The sequence below is a fragment of the Lolium rigidum genome, chromosome 3, assembly GCF_022539505.1.
Source record: "Lolium rigidum isolate FL_2022 chromosome 3, APGP_CSIRO_Lrig_0.1, whole genome shotgun sequence".
Classification (NCBI taxonomy): domain Eukaryota; kingdom Viridiplantae; phylum Streptophyta; class Magnoliopsida; order Poales; family Poaceae; genus Lolium; species Lolium rigidum.
The window spans coordinates 348,636,429-348,652,600 of record NC_061510.1 but is presented as its reverse complement, the minus strand read 5'-3'; the positions used below and the strand labels follow the sequence as shown (position 1 = coordinate 348,652,600).

Here is a 16,172-nt window from a genome sequence, read left to right as displayed (position 1 = left end):
TGGTCATCTCTCCTTGGTAAGTCCCCCGAGCTGGTCCCTGACGGAGAATGCGGTGGCTCATGATTTCTGGATCACGCGCGGAGCGACACGCTCCAAAGTGTTCACAGGCTCTCGGAGTGGCGGTGCGGCGAACTGAGCCACCATGAAGTTGATCTCTGACGCGGCGACACAGTGCGTTCTTCGGCGGGGTGGACAGGTCCACTCCATGCGAGCGCGCCTTCGGTGAGGACCCTTTCCACGATGCCATGTGAGCAGGTTCTGTGAAAAGAGCCGATGGGGTCGGCTTCGGGGACTGCCTTGATCTCGTCATGCTTCTTCTTGGGCTCGTCGGGTCGGATCCTGCGTGCCAATGGCGGAGTGCGCTCCCACGCCATCTCGGATGTAGATGGCGATGCGGTGGATGTCGAAGAAGATTAGTCCCGCCGGCCGTGCCCGAAATGTGTTGCGGTCGGAAACCCACCGGCGGAGCGGCCGGCCCGGCAGCACCGTAGGGCCGGGAGCAAGCTAGGGCTGCGGGCGGCCCCCGGTCCCTCGAGGCGGCGGCCCGCACAGCCACGGTCGCCACGTCCCGTCTTGTCGCAAGGGCGTGCCACACGACCTGCTCACTGAGTCGGGGAAGGTCGGTGGATGCCTCGCTTGGTTTCTACGCATGGCATACACGTAAAAACGTTAAATACGAGCCTCGATCGGCTCTCGGGTTATCTTTTGTGAATCGGCTCAAAGAGCCGATCACATGATTCGCACAGGGTGTCCAGAATATATGGTGGTCCTGCTTGATCAAGATAAAGCTGATGCGGTCCTACGACGATTTGGGGTTTTCACCGCATAATCGGATCATCCTACTCACGATTGGGCCTCGCGCTCGCGTACTGGGTGACCGTGAGCCGACCCTAGACGGGGCCTAAAAACCAGCACGAGGTTGATCCCCGGAACGTCACATGCGGACTGTGCCAGACTGACACCCTACACGCTGCGGATCCTCCAACCCTTTGTAAAGGCCTAACTATTGCGGATATTAAACTAATCCTTGAAGAACAAGGAGCAACCGTAAACGGATCGGATCTACTAAGCGATGATCAAGCGGGGGTGCCGCCCACTACACCTGAGATAGGTGCAAGGGCGGCCCTAGATGCATAAGGGTTGCACTACGACGACGCATATGACACGAAGGTGACAATGCCCCAACCCTAACGCATCTAAGATAGCTACGTTGCTCGCCATCAAAAAGGCTTCGGCCACGAGGCAACGCCTCCCGCGACAACGTAGACAAGCTTGTGCCGCCTAGATCGCAAGATGCGAGTACTGAGACGGCATGGTGCTTACGCGGGAGAAACCCTCGAGACGAAGGAGTTGGCGATGCGCCGAGATTTGATTGTGTTGAACGTTGGTTGTTTGTTTATTCCATAAACCCTAGATACATATTTATAGTCCGGGGGACTTTCCTAATTGAGGGCGTGCACCTAACCGTGCACGGGTAAAAACTCTAACTCTAGCAGAGCTGCGTAATCCGAATATGTTACGAGATACACGGGCCAACTAGCCCACACATTTGCATATATAAGGCCGATTCATATATTTCTCCCATGTATATTCTTTGTGATAAAACTGCTGAAATTTTTTCCAATCTTGGGGACAATGATCCCATTGCTGTAGCTCATAATGATTTAGATTTTGATGATTGTCACATCTCTGAAGTTATTAAGTTCTTACAAAAACTTGCTAAGAGTCCTAATGCTAGTGCTATAAATTTGGCCTTTACAAAACATATTACAAATGCTCTCATAAAAGCTAGAGAAGAGAAATTAGAACGTGAAGCTTCTATTCCTAGGAAGTTAGAAGATGGTTGGGAGCCCATCATTAAAATGAGGGTCAATGATTTTGATTGTAATGCTTTATGTGATCTTGGTGCAAGTATTTCTGTTATGCCTAAGAAAGTCTATGATATGCTTGACTTGCCACCATTGAAAAATTGTTATTTGGATGTTAATCTCGCTGATAATGCTAAAAAGAAACCTTTGGGGAGAGTTGATAATGTTCATATTATGGTTAACAATAACCTTGTCCCCGTTGATTTTGTTGTCTTGGATATTGAATGCAATGCATCTTGCCCCATTATATTGGGAAGACCTTTTCTTCGAACTGTTGGTGCTACTATTGATATGAAGGAAGGTAATATTAAATATCAATTTCCTCTCAAGAAAGGTATGGAACACTTCCCTAGAAAGAGAATGAAGTTACCTTTTGATTCTATTATTAGAGCAAATTATGATGTTGATGCTTCATCTCTTGATAATACTTGATTTACACTTTACGCGCCTAGGCTGAAAGGCGTTAAAGAAAGCGCTTATGGGAGACAACCCATGTTTTTACTACAGTATTTTTGTTTTGAATTTGAGTCTTGGAAGTTGTTTACTACTGTAGCAACCTCTCCTTATCTTAGTTTTATGTTTTTTTGTGCCAAGTAAAGTCTTTGATAGTAAGGTTCATACTAGATTTGGATTACTGCGCAGAAACAGATTTCTTTGCTGTCACGAATCTGGGCCTAATTCTCTGTAGGTAACTCAGAAAATTATGCCAATTTACGTGAGTGATCCTCAGATATGTACGCAACTTTCTTTCAATTTGGGCATTTTCATTTGAGCAAGTCTGGTGCCATTTTAAAATTCGTCTTTACGAACTGTTCTGTTTTGACAGATTCTGCCTTTTATTTCGCATTGCCTCTTTTGCTATGTTGGATGAATTTCTTTGATCCATTAATGTCCAGTAGCTTTATGCAATGTCCAGAAGTGTTAAGAATGATTGTGTCACCTCTGAACATGTTAATTTTTATTGTGCACTAACTCTCTAATGAGTTGTTTCGAGTTTGGTGTGGAGGAAGTTTTCAAGGATCAAGAGAGGAGTATGATACAATATGATCAAGGAGAGTGAAAGCTCTAAGCTTGGGGATGCCCCGGTGGTTCACCCCTGCATATATTAAGAAGACTCAAGCGTCTAAGCTTGGGGATACCCAAGGCATCCCCTTCTTCATCGACAACATTATCAGGTTCCTCCCCGAAACTATATTTTTATTCGAGTCACATCTTATGTACTTTGCTTGGAGCGTCGGTTTGTTTTTGTTTTTGTTTTTGTTTGAATAAAATGGATCCTAGCATTCATTGTGTGGGAGAGAGACACGCTCCGCTGTTGCATATGGACAAATATGTCCTTAGGCTTTACTCATAGTATTCATGGCGAAGGTTGAATCTTCTTCGTTAAATTGTTATATGGTTGGAATTGGGAAATACTACATGTAGTAATTCTAAAATGTCTTGAATAATTTGATACTTGGCAATTGTTGTGCTCATGTTTAAGCTCTTGCATCATATACTTTGCACCCATTAATGAAGAAATACATAGAGCTTGCTAAAATTTGGTTTGCATATTTGGTCTCTCTAAAGTCTAGATAATTTCTAGTATTGAGTTTTGAACAACAAGGAAGACGGTGTAGAGTCTTATAATGTTTATAATATGTCTTTTATGTGAGTTTTGCTGCACCGTTCATCCTTGTGTTTGTTTCAAATAACCTTGCTAGCCTAAACCTTGTATCGAGAGGGAATACTTCTCATGCATCCAAAATCCTTGAGCCAACCACTATGCCATTTGTGTCCACCATATCTACCTACTACATGGTATTTCTCCGCCATTCCAAAGTAAATTGCTTGAGTGCTACCTTTAAAATTCCATCATTCGCCTTTACAATATATAGCTCATGGGACAAATAGCTTAAAAACTATTGTGGTATTGAATATGTACTTATGCACTTTATCTCTTATTAAGTTGCTTGTTGTGCGATAACCATGTTTACGGGGACGCCATCAACTATTCTTTGTTGAATATCATGTGAGTTGCTATGCATGTCCGTCTTGTACGAAGTAAGAGAGATCTACCACCTTAATGGTTGGAGCATACATATTGTTAGAGAAGAACATTGTGCCGCTAACTAAAGCCATGAATCATGGTGGAAGTTTCAGTTTTGGACATATATCCTCAATCTCATATGAGAACACTAATTGTTGCCACATGATTATGCATTAAAGAGGAGTCCATTATCTGTTGTTCATGTTGTCCCGGTATGGATGTCTAAGTTGAGAATAATCAAAAGCGAGAAATCCAAAATGCGAGCTTTCTCCTTAGACCTTTGTACAGGCGGCATGGAGGTACCCCATTGTGACACTTGGTTAAAACATGTGTATTGTGATAATCCTGGTAATCCAAGCTAATTAGGACAAGGTGCGGGCACTATTAGTATACTATGCATGAGGCTTGCAACTTGTAAGATATAATTTACATGATACATATGCTTTATTACTACCGTTGACAAAATTGTTTCATGTTTTCAAAATAAAAGCTCTAGCACAAATATAGCAATCGATGCTTTCCTCTTTGAAGGACCCTTCTTTTTACTTTTATGTTGAGTCAGTTCACCTATTTCTCTCCACCTCAAGAAGCAAACACTTGTGTGAACTGTGCATTGATTCCTACATACTTGCATATTGCACTTGTTATATTACTTTACATTGACAATTATCCATGAGACATACATGTTACAAGTTGAAAGCAACCGCTAAAACTTAATCTTCCTTTGTGTTGCTTCAATACCTTTACTTTGATTTATTGCTTTATGAGTTAACTCTTATGCAAGACTTATTGATGCTTGTCTTGAAGTACTATTCATGAAAAGTCTTTGCTTTATGATTTAGTTGTTTACTCATGTCATTACCATTGTTTTAATCGCTGCATTCATTACATATGCTTACAATAGTATGATCAAGGTTATGATGGCATGTCACTTCAGAAATTATCTTTGTTATCGTTTACCTGCTCGGGACGAGCAGAACTAAGCTTGGGGATGCTGATACGTCTCCGACGTATCGATAATTTCTTATGTTCCATGCTACATTATTGATGATATCTACATGTTTTATACACATTATATGTCGTATTTATGCATTTTCCGGCACTAACATATTAACAAGATGCCGAAGAGCCAGTTGTTGTTTTCTGCTATTTTTGGTTTCAGAAATCCTAGTAACGAAATATTCTCGGAATTGGACGAAATCAACGTCCAGGGTCCTATTTTTCCACGAAGCTTCCAGAAGACCGAAGGAGAGTCGAAGTGGGGCCACGAGGTGGCGAAACACCAGGGCGGCGCGGCCCAGGCCCTGGCCGCGCCGACCTATGGTGTGGGCCCCTCGTGCCGTATCTTTACCTGCCCTTCCGCCTACAAATAGCCTCCGTCGCGAAACCCCCAGTACCGAGAGCCACGATACGGAAAACCTTACTGAGGCGCCGCCGCCGCCAATCCCATCTCGGGGGATTCAGGAGATCGCCTCCGGCACCCCTGCCGGAGAGGGGATTCATCTCCCGGAGGACTCTTCACCGCCATGGTCGCCTCCCGGAGTGATGAGTGAGTAGTTCACCCCTGGACTATGGGTCCATAGCAGTAGCTAGATGGTTGTCTTCTCCTCATTGTGCTTCATTGTTGGATCTTGTGAGCTGCCTAACATGATCAAGATCATCTATCCGTAATTCTATATGTTGTGTTTGTCGGGATCCGATGGATAGAGAATACTATGTTATGTTAATTACCAAGTTATTACCTATGTGTTGTTTATGATCTTGCATGCTCTCCGTTATTAGTAGAGGCTCGGCCAAGTTTTTACTCTTAACTCCAAGAGGGAGTATTTATGCTCGATAGTGGGTTCATGCCTCCATTAAATGCTGGGACGAGTGATGGAAAGTTCTAAGGTTGTGGATGTGCTTGTTGCCACTAGGGATAAAACATTGATGCTATGTCCGAGGATGTAGTTATTGATTACATTACGCACCATACTTAATGCAATTGTCCGTTGTTTTGCAACTTAATACTGGAAGGGGTTCGGATGATAACCTGAAGGTGGACTTTTTAGGCATAGATGCATGCTGGATGGCGGTCTATGTACTTTGTCGTAATGCCCAATTAAATCTCACAATACTTATCATATCATGTATGTGCATTGTTATGCCCTCTCTATTTGTCAATTGCCCGACTGTAATTTGTTCACCCAACATGCTTTTATCTTATGGGAGAGACACCTCTAGTGAACTGTGGACCCCGGTCCTATTCTTTACATCTGAAATACAATCTACTGTAATACTTGTTCTTTACTTGTTCTCTGCAAACAATCATCTTCCACACAATACGGTTAATCCTTTGTTACAGCAAGCCGGTGAGATTGACAACCTCACTGTTTCGTTGGGGCAAAGTACTTTGGTTGTGTTGTGCAGGTTCCACGTTGGCACCGGAATCCCTGGTGTTGCACCGCATTACATTCCGCCACCTTCAACCTTCAACGTGCTTCTTGACTCCTACTGGTTCGATTAAACCTTGGTTTCTTACTGAGGGAAAACTTACTGCTGTGCGCATCACACCTTCCTCTTGGGGTTCCCAACGGACGTGTCAATTATACGCGCATCAGTAACTATCACATAAAACATTCTTATTCACATGCATAAAATAATTACTACTCCCAACATAAGCATAGTCATTCTTATTAATTGTAGTGGGAGCGAATTCAACAAAGTAGCTATCATTATTATTTTCATCAAGTGTAGGAGGTATAGTATAATCATAATAAAATTTACTCTCCATAGTAGGTGGCACCAAAAGACCACTATCATTATAATCATCATATATGGGAGGCAAGGTATCATCAAAGAAAATTTTCTCCTCAATGCTTGGGGGACTAAAAAGATCATGCTCATCAAAACCAGCTTCCCCAAGCTTAGAACTTTCTATATCATTAGCAACAATGGTATTCAAAGTGTTCATACTAATATGTTCCATGGGTTTTTTAATTTTCGCATCAAACCATCCATGTCTTAAATCAGGAAATAGAATAAGAAGCTCATTGTTGTCCATTATGCCTAACTAGTGTAAACAAGAAACAAAAAGATGCAATTGCGGGATCTAAAGGAAATAGCTTCGAGCACACACACAACGGCAACAGAAAAGTACTTTACCTGAGACCGGAGTATGAGTGCCTTTTACCTTTCCTCCCCGGCAACGACGCCAGAAAATAGCTTGATGTCTACGGGTGCTTCTATTCTTGTAGACAGTGTTGGGCCTCCAAGAGCAGAGGTTTGTAGAACAGCGAGCAAGTTTCTCTTAAGTGGATCACCCAAGGTTTATCGAACTCGGGGAGGAAGAGGTCAAAGATATCCCTCTCATGCAACCCCGCAACCACAAAGCAAGAAGTCTCTTGTGTCCCCAACACACCTAATAGGTGCACTAGTTCGGCGAAGAGATAGTGAAATACAGGTGGAATGAATAAATATGAGCGAGTAGTAACGGCGCCGAGAAAAGTGCTTGTTGGCGTGCGATTGATGGTAGTAATATTGCAGGAAGTATAGATGCGGTAAAACGAGTAAACAAACAGCGATAGCGATATTTAGGAACAAGGCCTAGGGATCATACTTTCACTAGTGGACACTCTCAACATTGATCACATAACAGAATAAATAGATAGATGCTAGACTCTACACCCTCTTGTTGGATGATGAACACCACTAACCGTGTAGGATTACACGAACTCTCAATGCCGGAGTTAACAAGCTCCACAATATTCAATGTTCATATTTAAATAACCTTAGAGTGCATGACAGATCAACATAACCAAACCAAAGTACTAACATAGCATGCACACTGTCACCTTCACACTACGAAAGGAGGAATAGATCACATCAATACTATCATAGCAATAGTTAACTTCATAATCTACAAGAGATCACAATCATAGCCTACGCCAAGTACTACACGATGCACACACTTGTCACCATTACACCGTGCGGGAGGAATAAACTACTTTAATAACATCACTAGAGTAGCACACATATATATTGTGATACACAACACATTGCAATCATAAAGAGATATAAATAAGCACTTCACTATGCCATTCATAACAGTGAATAAGTATTCTGTGAAATATAGCCTAAGAGACCAACACGGTGCACACACTGTCACCTTTACACACGTGGGACAAGGAGTCTCCGGAGATCACATAAGTAAAACCCACTTGCCTAGCATAATGACATCTAGATTACAAGCATCATCATATGAATCTCAATCATGTAAGGCAGCTCATGAGATTATTGTATTGAAGTACATAGGAGAGAGATTAACCACATAGCTACCGGTACAGCCCCGAGCCTCGATGGAGAACTACTCCCTCCTCATGGGAGACAGCAGCGTTGATGAAGATGGCGGTGGTGTCGATGGAGAAGCCTTCCGGGGGCACTTCCCCGTCCCGGCGGCGTGCCGGAACAGAGACTCCTGTCCCCCAGATCTTGGCTTCGCGATGGCTGCGGCTCTGGAAGGTTTTTTCTGGTTTCGTCGAACGTGTCAAGGTTTTTAGGTCAGGGACCTTTATATAGGCGAAGAGGCGGAGTCGGAGGGGCGACGAGGCGGTGACACACTAGGGGGGCGCGGCCAAGGCCTGGGCCGCGCCACCCTGTCGTCTGGGGCCCACAGGGCCCTCCTCTGGCGGCTCTCGGGTGTTCTGGAAGCTTCATGCAATCCTAAGATGCTGGGCGTTGATTTCGTCCGATTCCGAGAATATTTCCTTACTAGGATTTCTGGAACCAAAAACAGCAGAAAACAGGAACTGGCCCTTCGGCATCTCGTCAATAGGTTAGTTCCGGAAAACGCATAATAATAACATAAAGTATGCATAAAACATGTAGATATCATCAATAATGTGGCATGGAACATAAGAAAATATCGATACGTCGGAGACGTATCATATATACTCTATTCTTCTATGTGATGGAAATGGGTCTTGTATTACTTTATGTTCATGAGTTATTAATTTTTTTCTTGAATATCTTCAACACAAATTGGCAACTATATGACTTGCTCGTGAAAATTAACTATTTTACGTGATGACATTCAAACTGGCCGACGAAGATATGAGTATTTTCTACATAAATATATTAGTATATTTGTGTAAGTATTGATCAATTGATGACCATGTTTTACATGTCAGGTTACATAGTGACATCTGTCGTCGTGGTGAACAGACAGATGCCATAGGATGGCTTAAGTTGGGGCCGAATGGACGCTAGAGGATTCGGGGGAGGGTTTGTGATTAGATGGGATGAACTTCCGGATGGTTTCCTCAAGAACTTAGCCAAGGCTAGAGGTTGAAGAAGAAAGACATAAGGAAGAACTCGCTCTAGATCATCTTCCTTATTGATCACCACAGGTTACAAGTTTCTCAGTACAAAGGCTCAACTACGCGTACAAGTGCTCATCGTCCCTGAAGAGGGCTGCCCCCTCCCCTTATATAGGGGAGAGGGTGGCTTACAGGGCAAGAAACCCTAATGGCATCTTTGACTAGACAAACTACTTTACAAAGTTACTTTAATCATAGATGACACCGGGGTCCTCTTTAATCAGGGAGGCTGACGTCCTCCGGCTTCTTTGATCGTCATCCTCCTCTTTATCGTCAGCCCTTCGTTTAAAGCTACTTTGCTTATCTCATCTTTGTCTTCTAGCTCTGGAGAGAATCTTTGACCAGTCCTGCCGACATGCTCTTCTTTCCGGCGGCCCGATATCTTTTCTAATCGGTTCCGGTATACCCCTCTTGGGGATACCGGCTTAGCTTTACTTACCCAAACTCTTATCTTTGTGCTCCGGTATGAGCATTAAACCGGTATCTCGATGGCTCAAACAATCCGGTTTGGCATGCCTTTGGCATACCGGGGGTTATCCCCCCAATAACATCACATGCCTATGTTGAAGAACAAAATGCTAAAAATACCCATGGATACAATGAGATATATATGGCATCGCAAGTCTCACACACAATTATATATGTCATGTCCTTAGACTTAAGTTTTTCGGACACACTCCGGATATGGATCAACATGCTTAAGGGTTGTCAACACTACTCTAGGGAACCAAGTAGTTAGAAAGGTAGATTTCGTCCTTGACATGTGAAGCATGTTACGAGGCACGACTCATCAAGAAGGTAGGAATTTGCCCCTCCTTTAAGGAGAGATATCTATTGGCCCTCTCGAGGGATCAAATTAAAATTTGTATAGTCTTTCAAGAAGACTAGGTGTTGACCTGAAGCCATCAAAATAATAATGACAAGCGGTCACGCCTTGGTTTGGCCAGAATATTGTGAGGCATAGGGGATGTTCATATGCCACATTGTGATGGTTCATCAAAGTGACCTTGTGTGCACGTACTTGGGAATTAGTTAGCACATCCTACAAAGAGGGCAATGCCAACTATCGACTGGTGTGAGTAGGAGTACTCCTGACCGAAGATAGGAAATTGAAAGCCGATTAAGTACTTGGGCTATTTGGTAAGGTTTAAGTGGTCATGAACCTATACATAGGGTGATGCGCTTAATGGGTTGGAACTGGTCACTTAGCTTGGATTAAGAACTAGATATTAGGCATGGATTCCTACTAAACCAAGAATGTCAAATCTCATACAAGGAAGTATATATAAGTGGAAGGGTATAAAAAAATTTAAGTGTTTATCCTTTCGAGGGTTTTGGTCCGACGTCACGCCAACGCTAATAATTTGAGCAATTGGATATTGAAATCTACCATCCGAGGTTCTTCATTGTATTTGTGCATACCTTGGAGGCATATCAGGTGTGATTCTAAGACAAACAATACAATAGATTTTTGAGGAGGAGAAGTAATACGACTACATCTGCATCGTTGTCCCAACTTCACTTCCATTACGAGCCTATTTGTCTTGTGGTATTTATGCTATGTATACCAATTACATGCTAGACTATTCTAATTTGTCCTGGTATAACTTATTTTACCCAAATATTCTCTCTATAAAGTTGTTCGATCTGAAGGCCGTTGTATCTCCATTTGAAATGACTCATGAGGTCAAAGAGTCATTCTTCATCAAGTGCTTACAAAGTTGGAAGTATCATCAATAAGAGGTCCTGGAAAGATACATGATTGGCCAATACACCCCCATTGAACAATATTCATCACTTTATAACAATTTTTTGAGCAAATATGTCACCGTGATTGAGATTATGGCTACAACACCTCTAAATTTCATATTTAGGCAAACCCACACTGTGGATAATTGAAATTCATAGTTTTGTATCCAGTTCAACAGCCTATACGTCTATAAACCTTATGGAACGCATCGATTTTGATGGAAGTTACACACTTTAGGGTCTTTTATTGACAAATCTATGTACGTATATTTGATGAATGTTAGAAATCACTTTGAAAGGAAATACATATGAAACTCAAATACATCTAGGATCATGATTTTGATGTCGTCATACTATTGCGTCACCTTAATGGAATAGAACTTTGTTGAATGAAAGTGGCAGGCCAACAAGAAGTATTATCATTGTGATAAAGAAGAGACAAGAAACTCCATCTCATTTTTAGTGGCTAACCTGCTTCGCACCGGCCTTCTCCTAGTGCTAGAACACAAATACTTAGTAGTTCACCAATACAATATTTGAACTTGACAAGATTGGAGCATGATGACCTAAGTTGGACTTGATTGGAGTACATTACGAGCTAACTGGGGTGGATGTGGACGAGATGAGAGGCCGTTGGTCAAGGCACTCTGGATGAGTGTGGCATGAGAGAATGATGGGCCAAGGGTGAGTTTTAGCATGAAACAATTTTTCGGTGGGATGGCACTTCGGCTGCAAATACCGAGAACATCCTGCGGTTGAGAGATTCACCGCTTTAATTTGTAAGATGAGAAGATCGAGAAGCTGGCTTTGGGTGTCTTCTGAGCTTGCATCAGGTAGAAGCCCAATAGTGTGAATAATAAGCTGGCCTACAAACGTTATCTTCATTTCAACTTACTCCCACTGTTCCTAAATATAGGTCATGTAGGATTTGGCACAAATATCAAATAACAACTTGGAGGGAAAGCTACAACTATTTTGGGCGAGATTACCCTTGACCTAATTGACGTGAGAAAATAGAAGAGTTTGCATTGAATAAGGAAATATAATAAAATCCCTAAAAAAAACTTCCATAAAACCCGTGCAACGCAATATGCCTTATATTTTGGATATTTTTTCTCAAAAAACTATATGGCTTATATCAAGTGATGAAGGGAATATGATAGTGGACAGTCCGAAAAAAAATTCCCCGTAGGTGCATTCCACAATTTTTTTGCTAGTCGATAGTAATTAGTTGCATGTACTCACTCCTTCCTAAATAAGGATGTTTTCAGTTAAAGTTAAACTTTTTAAAGTTTGAGCAACTATATAAAAAAAAGTATCAACATCTATACTTTTAAATGCACATAATATGAAAATATATTTCCTGATGGTTCTGAAAATCTTAATTTGGGATTATAAATGTTGACACATTTTTCAATATAGTTGGTCAAACTTTGAGAAGTTTGATTTTATCCAAATATTATAGACATCCTATTTTGGTATAGAGGGAGTACATACAGCGGGTGCTGAGTAAATTTTTACTGTATCCCACAATTTTTTTTATGGTTTCAATTGTGTAAATAAGTCCACCAATCTATTGATAAACATTTATAGTAGTATAAAACCCCTCAAAAGTAATAAAAATATAAATAAGTCCTTAGACCACCTAGCAATGACTACGGACAATGGCAGGAGTCGAGAGCGCGTCGTTATCCTCGCCCCTCCATTACTAAAGCCAGGATAAACTTATCGTATTGGAATTTGTTGTAGTAAATAAATAAGAAGTTGTCGTGCAAAACCCGCAAAGGACCACCACACACGAGAGCATCAACCATGATAAGTGGTACCTCTAGCCCACCAGAGTTTAAATCCTAGATTTGACACTTTGATGTCTTGTAAAATCGGAAATTTCTTAAGTGAGAGACGATATTTCCGTCGAAAGTGATGCGTCTAGGGTGACTTCGTCAATCTCGGATCAATTTCTTTGACTCAGTTTCTCGGAGGTGCTCATAGAGGTAGCGTGTGCGTATGTACGTTCAGAGAGTGAGTGTTCACACTTATGTGTGACTCATAGATTTAAAGAGTCAGACCTGAAACCACACCAGCGAACACGAAAACCAACTGGATTCCGCGAGATCTGTGAAACGCACAACTTCAAGCGGTTTGCGTCGAAGCTAGATGCACCAGTAAAGAATAGAACAAGAAAAACCTTATTTTAACTTCAAAATGCAACCGCTGGCCAATCATCCCACGGTGTGATTGCTGCACCCCCATGGGGCTCTCACAGGCGTTTGGATTTTCGGCCGTCCGATCGAGCTGACGTGGCGCGATCTCGGCCGGCCGTTCGTCCAGGGCGCTGAGGCCCTCCCGCAGACCCACTTTTTATCCATGGGTCACTAAAAGCCCGCCTGGCCCGGTCGTGCCGCCAATCATGTGTCGCGCCTCTCCTCCCCAATCCCATCTCTGCCCGTCGCCCTCCCTGGCCCAATCCTCCCTCGCCTCGTCGTCGCCGCCGTCTGGCTGCCCGGCGGAAGTAGCGCCGCCTCGTCGTCGCCATCGCCGGCGGCTGCCGGTGGAGGCAGCAGGTCACCGCCTCGTCGCCGCTCTACCGCTGGATGGCTCCGACCCGCCGCCTCCTCCCCTCACAGATCGCCTAGCCACGCCGCCGCCTCGCAGCCCCCGCCCCCGCCGCCAGAGTTCGGCGCGGGGAACCGCGCGAGCGCCGGCCGCCGCATCGAGACGGCCTGATCCCCTCGTCCGTCCCCTCCCTTTTTTGCTGGTCACCGTCGTCGTACACATCGCAGCGGAGAGCGATCCGCCGAGAAAGGAGCTCGAAGGGGGCCATGCTCTTACTGGTTGGGACGAGCGGATGCAGAAGGAGGAGGACGGAAGGGGTGAGGGCGCCCCACCTGCTGCGTGACGATGCCGGCGACCAACTCCCCAACCCGTGTACGTTTCCTGCTCATGCTCTTCTTCCTTCTTTCTTATAGCTGCCCTTTTGCCCCAGGCTGCTCGTCCAGGTCGCGTGTCTAGGAAGATCGGCAGGGGCATGCTACTAGAGGGCCGAGATGGCGAGATACAGGAGTCGCGCGACCCGGAGAAGGGACCTGGCAGGGACAAGGAGGTGTGGACCTGGAGAAGGGATCTGGCCGGTCAGCCGATTTGTCTTCTTCGCTGCCTACGACTACTAGCCTCTTTCTTGCAAATGTTGTCATCCTTTGTCTAGCAGGTTGACATGAACACCACTGGATTCAACACTTCTGTTGGTGCCTATCGATTATGGTGGTAAAATTGATCACATTTGTCAACTTTCCCTCTTTTTGAAATAGGGTCATAGGAGAAAGCTGAGGATGTCGAGCCGAGGTGAGCCTCGCTGGTTTGCTGCTCAACGGGAGAAGCACGGTCACCCCTCCAGAGAGAAACGAGTACATTGCGTCTAGGTAAGCCTTTGCCATTTTTCTTGATATGTAGTAAGGGAATTCCCTTTTCTTGGACCTGTGAGTTAATATGATTTTTTTTTTCATCCTATTCATGCTAATAAATCGAGATCTTGCTGCTTATCAAATTTTGCTAATGGATTGATTTTCTGCTAACCTCAATCTGTATTTCAAACAGGTGGTGACTTTGTTGCTGGGTTCTACCTTCACAACCTGATATCGGAGGTTCATGTTAAGCTTTGGCGTTTGCATAAATTTTTTTATTTCGATGATTTATCAGCCTGGAATAGATATGATGCACATTGATGCAATAATTTGTGTGATATTTTGCAGTTTTGAAATTTCATTTGTAGCTCGGTTATAGAAGTGTATTCTCAGCACCTTTTACAGTAGAATTAGTATTAAGAATAGCTTGGTTTGGTGCAAGCCACGTAAGGTTAGTTGAGAAGATCATGTATATTGTTGATTCCCAATCGATTATTGTACCCATCCTTACACTAGATTATATGCCTGAAGGTAGACGGTTGTCCAGATACCTCTACTCTGAATAATTGCTTTAGAAATGCAGTTCTTCACCTTTGCATTATCATGCTTTGTCTCTTTTTGTGGAAGACTATCTAAAAAAATGTACCCACAAGCATTCGCCAGACATCTTTAGAATTATGGAGAGTTGTTAATGGTGCCTCATTTGGCTCATTTCTTTGATTGCAAAAACATTCAACATCATTTTCAAAAGATGGAAGTTTAACTGATTCTCGTTGTCCCGAGGGACATGCACATGCATGATGACTCGGTGGAGTTGGATTTGGTACATTTCGTGATCAATATAAGACTGACAGAGTTTTAGAAGATGCTATAGATGGAAGAATAGTAAGACTTGTGTTGATGGAAGGTTTATTGATCTACATAGACTTTTCTGGTTGTCTTGACATCCATGTGAGAATATTTGCTAATTGAAGGTTTAGTATGGTTTTGCGCTAGTGCTTTCTCTATGTGATGGTACAAATATAATCTACCTGATATGTGTATATTTGAAATGTGATGCATAATAGTGTAATTTAATACGTGGTTTTGATACTAGGTTTCTAGGCTAGATATTTGATTTTCATGTCATTTTTCAAAACCATGGACAACATAGACATAAGGAAGCAAATAGATCATTTTTTCAGTGCACTTTTTGTGGGATTTTTAGCTTCTTTTTGTATATAAATGTACCCTGCAGTTTTTCCTCATTTTGAGTTTGGTAGTATGCTTACATTCTTCATTTTTAGATTCTTTCTTTGAAGATTTTAGCACTATTATTCAAGCCTACTCTCCGTAGTGATTCCTTGAAGATGAAGGGATACTTTCCTCCCCCATGTGAGGTGCTATTTTAGATTAGTTTTTCTTTTGGATGTACGCAATAACACAAATATACTTTCTTGTTTGGCAGTGTAGAGTTAGTCGGTGCTTTGATGATAGTTCACGAAAACTGGAGTATATCAACATAATGGGTGTATACCTATCTGGCTCCGCCCATCCCACCGTCCTTGCTCAGCTTGGTTGGGATATGGACGCCATGAGATTTGACGTGGTTGAGGTGAGTTTTGTCAATTTGGCCAATTTTTGGTCATATCTCATGACGTTCCCCTTTTCCCATTTGGATTAGATTTTCCATACTTTTGTGCCAGATCTAGGGGACTCTAGAAAGAGATCAATATGGCGTGTACTTTGTTCTATACTATTTGTTATCTTTCTATTTTTTCATTTCTTT

At 42.9% G+C, this 16,172-nt stretch overlaps 1 long non-coding RNA gene across 1 annotated transcript; it reads left to right on the top strand.

Annotated features, from left to right (window-relative positions):
- The first annotated feature begins 13,941 nt into the window (after positions 1-13,941).
- On the top strand, positions 13,942-15,116 carry LOC124700252. Its single transcript, XR_007001692.1, has 3 exons — positions 13,942-14,211; positions 14,312-14,422; positions 14,598-15,116. It is a non-coding gene; the product is annotated as an uncharacterized LOC124700252 (long non-coding RNA).
- Positions 15,117-16,172: the final 1,056 nt, after the last annotated feature.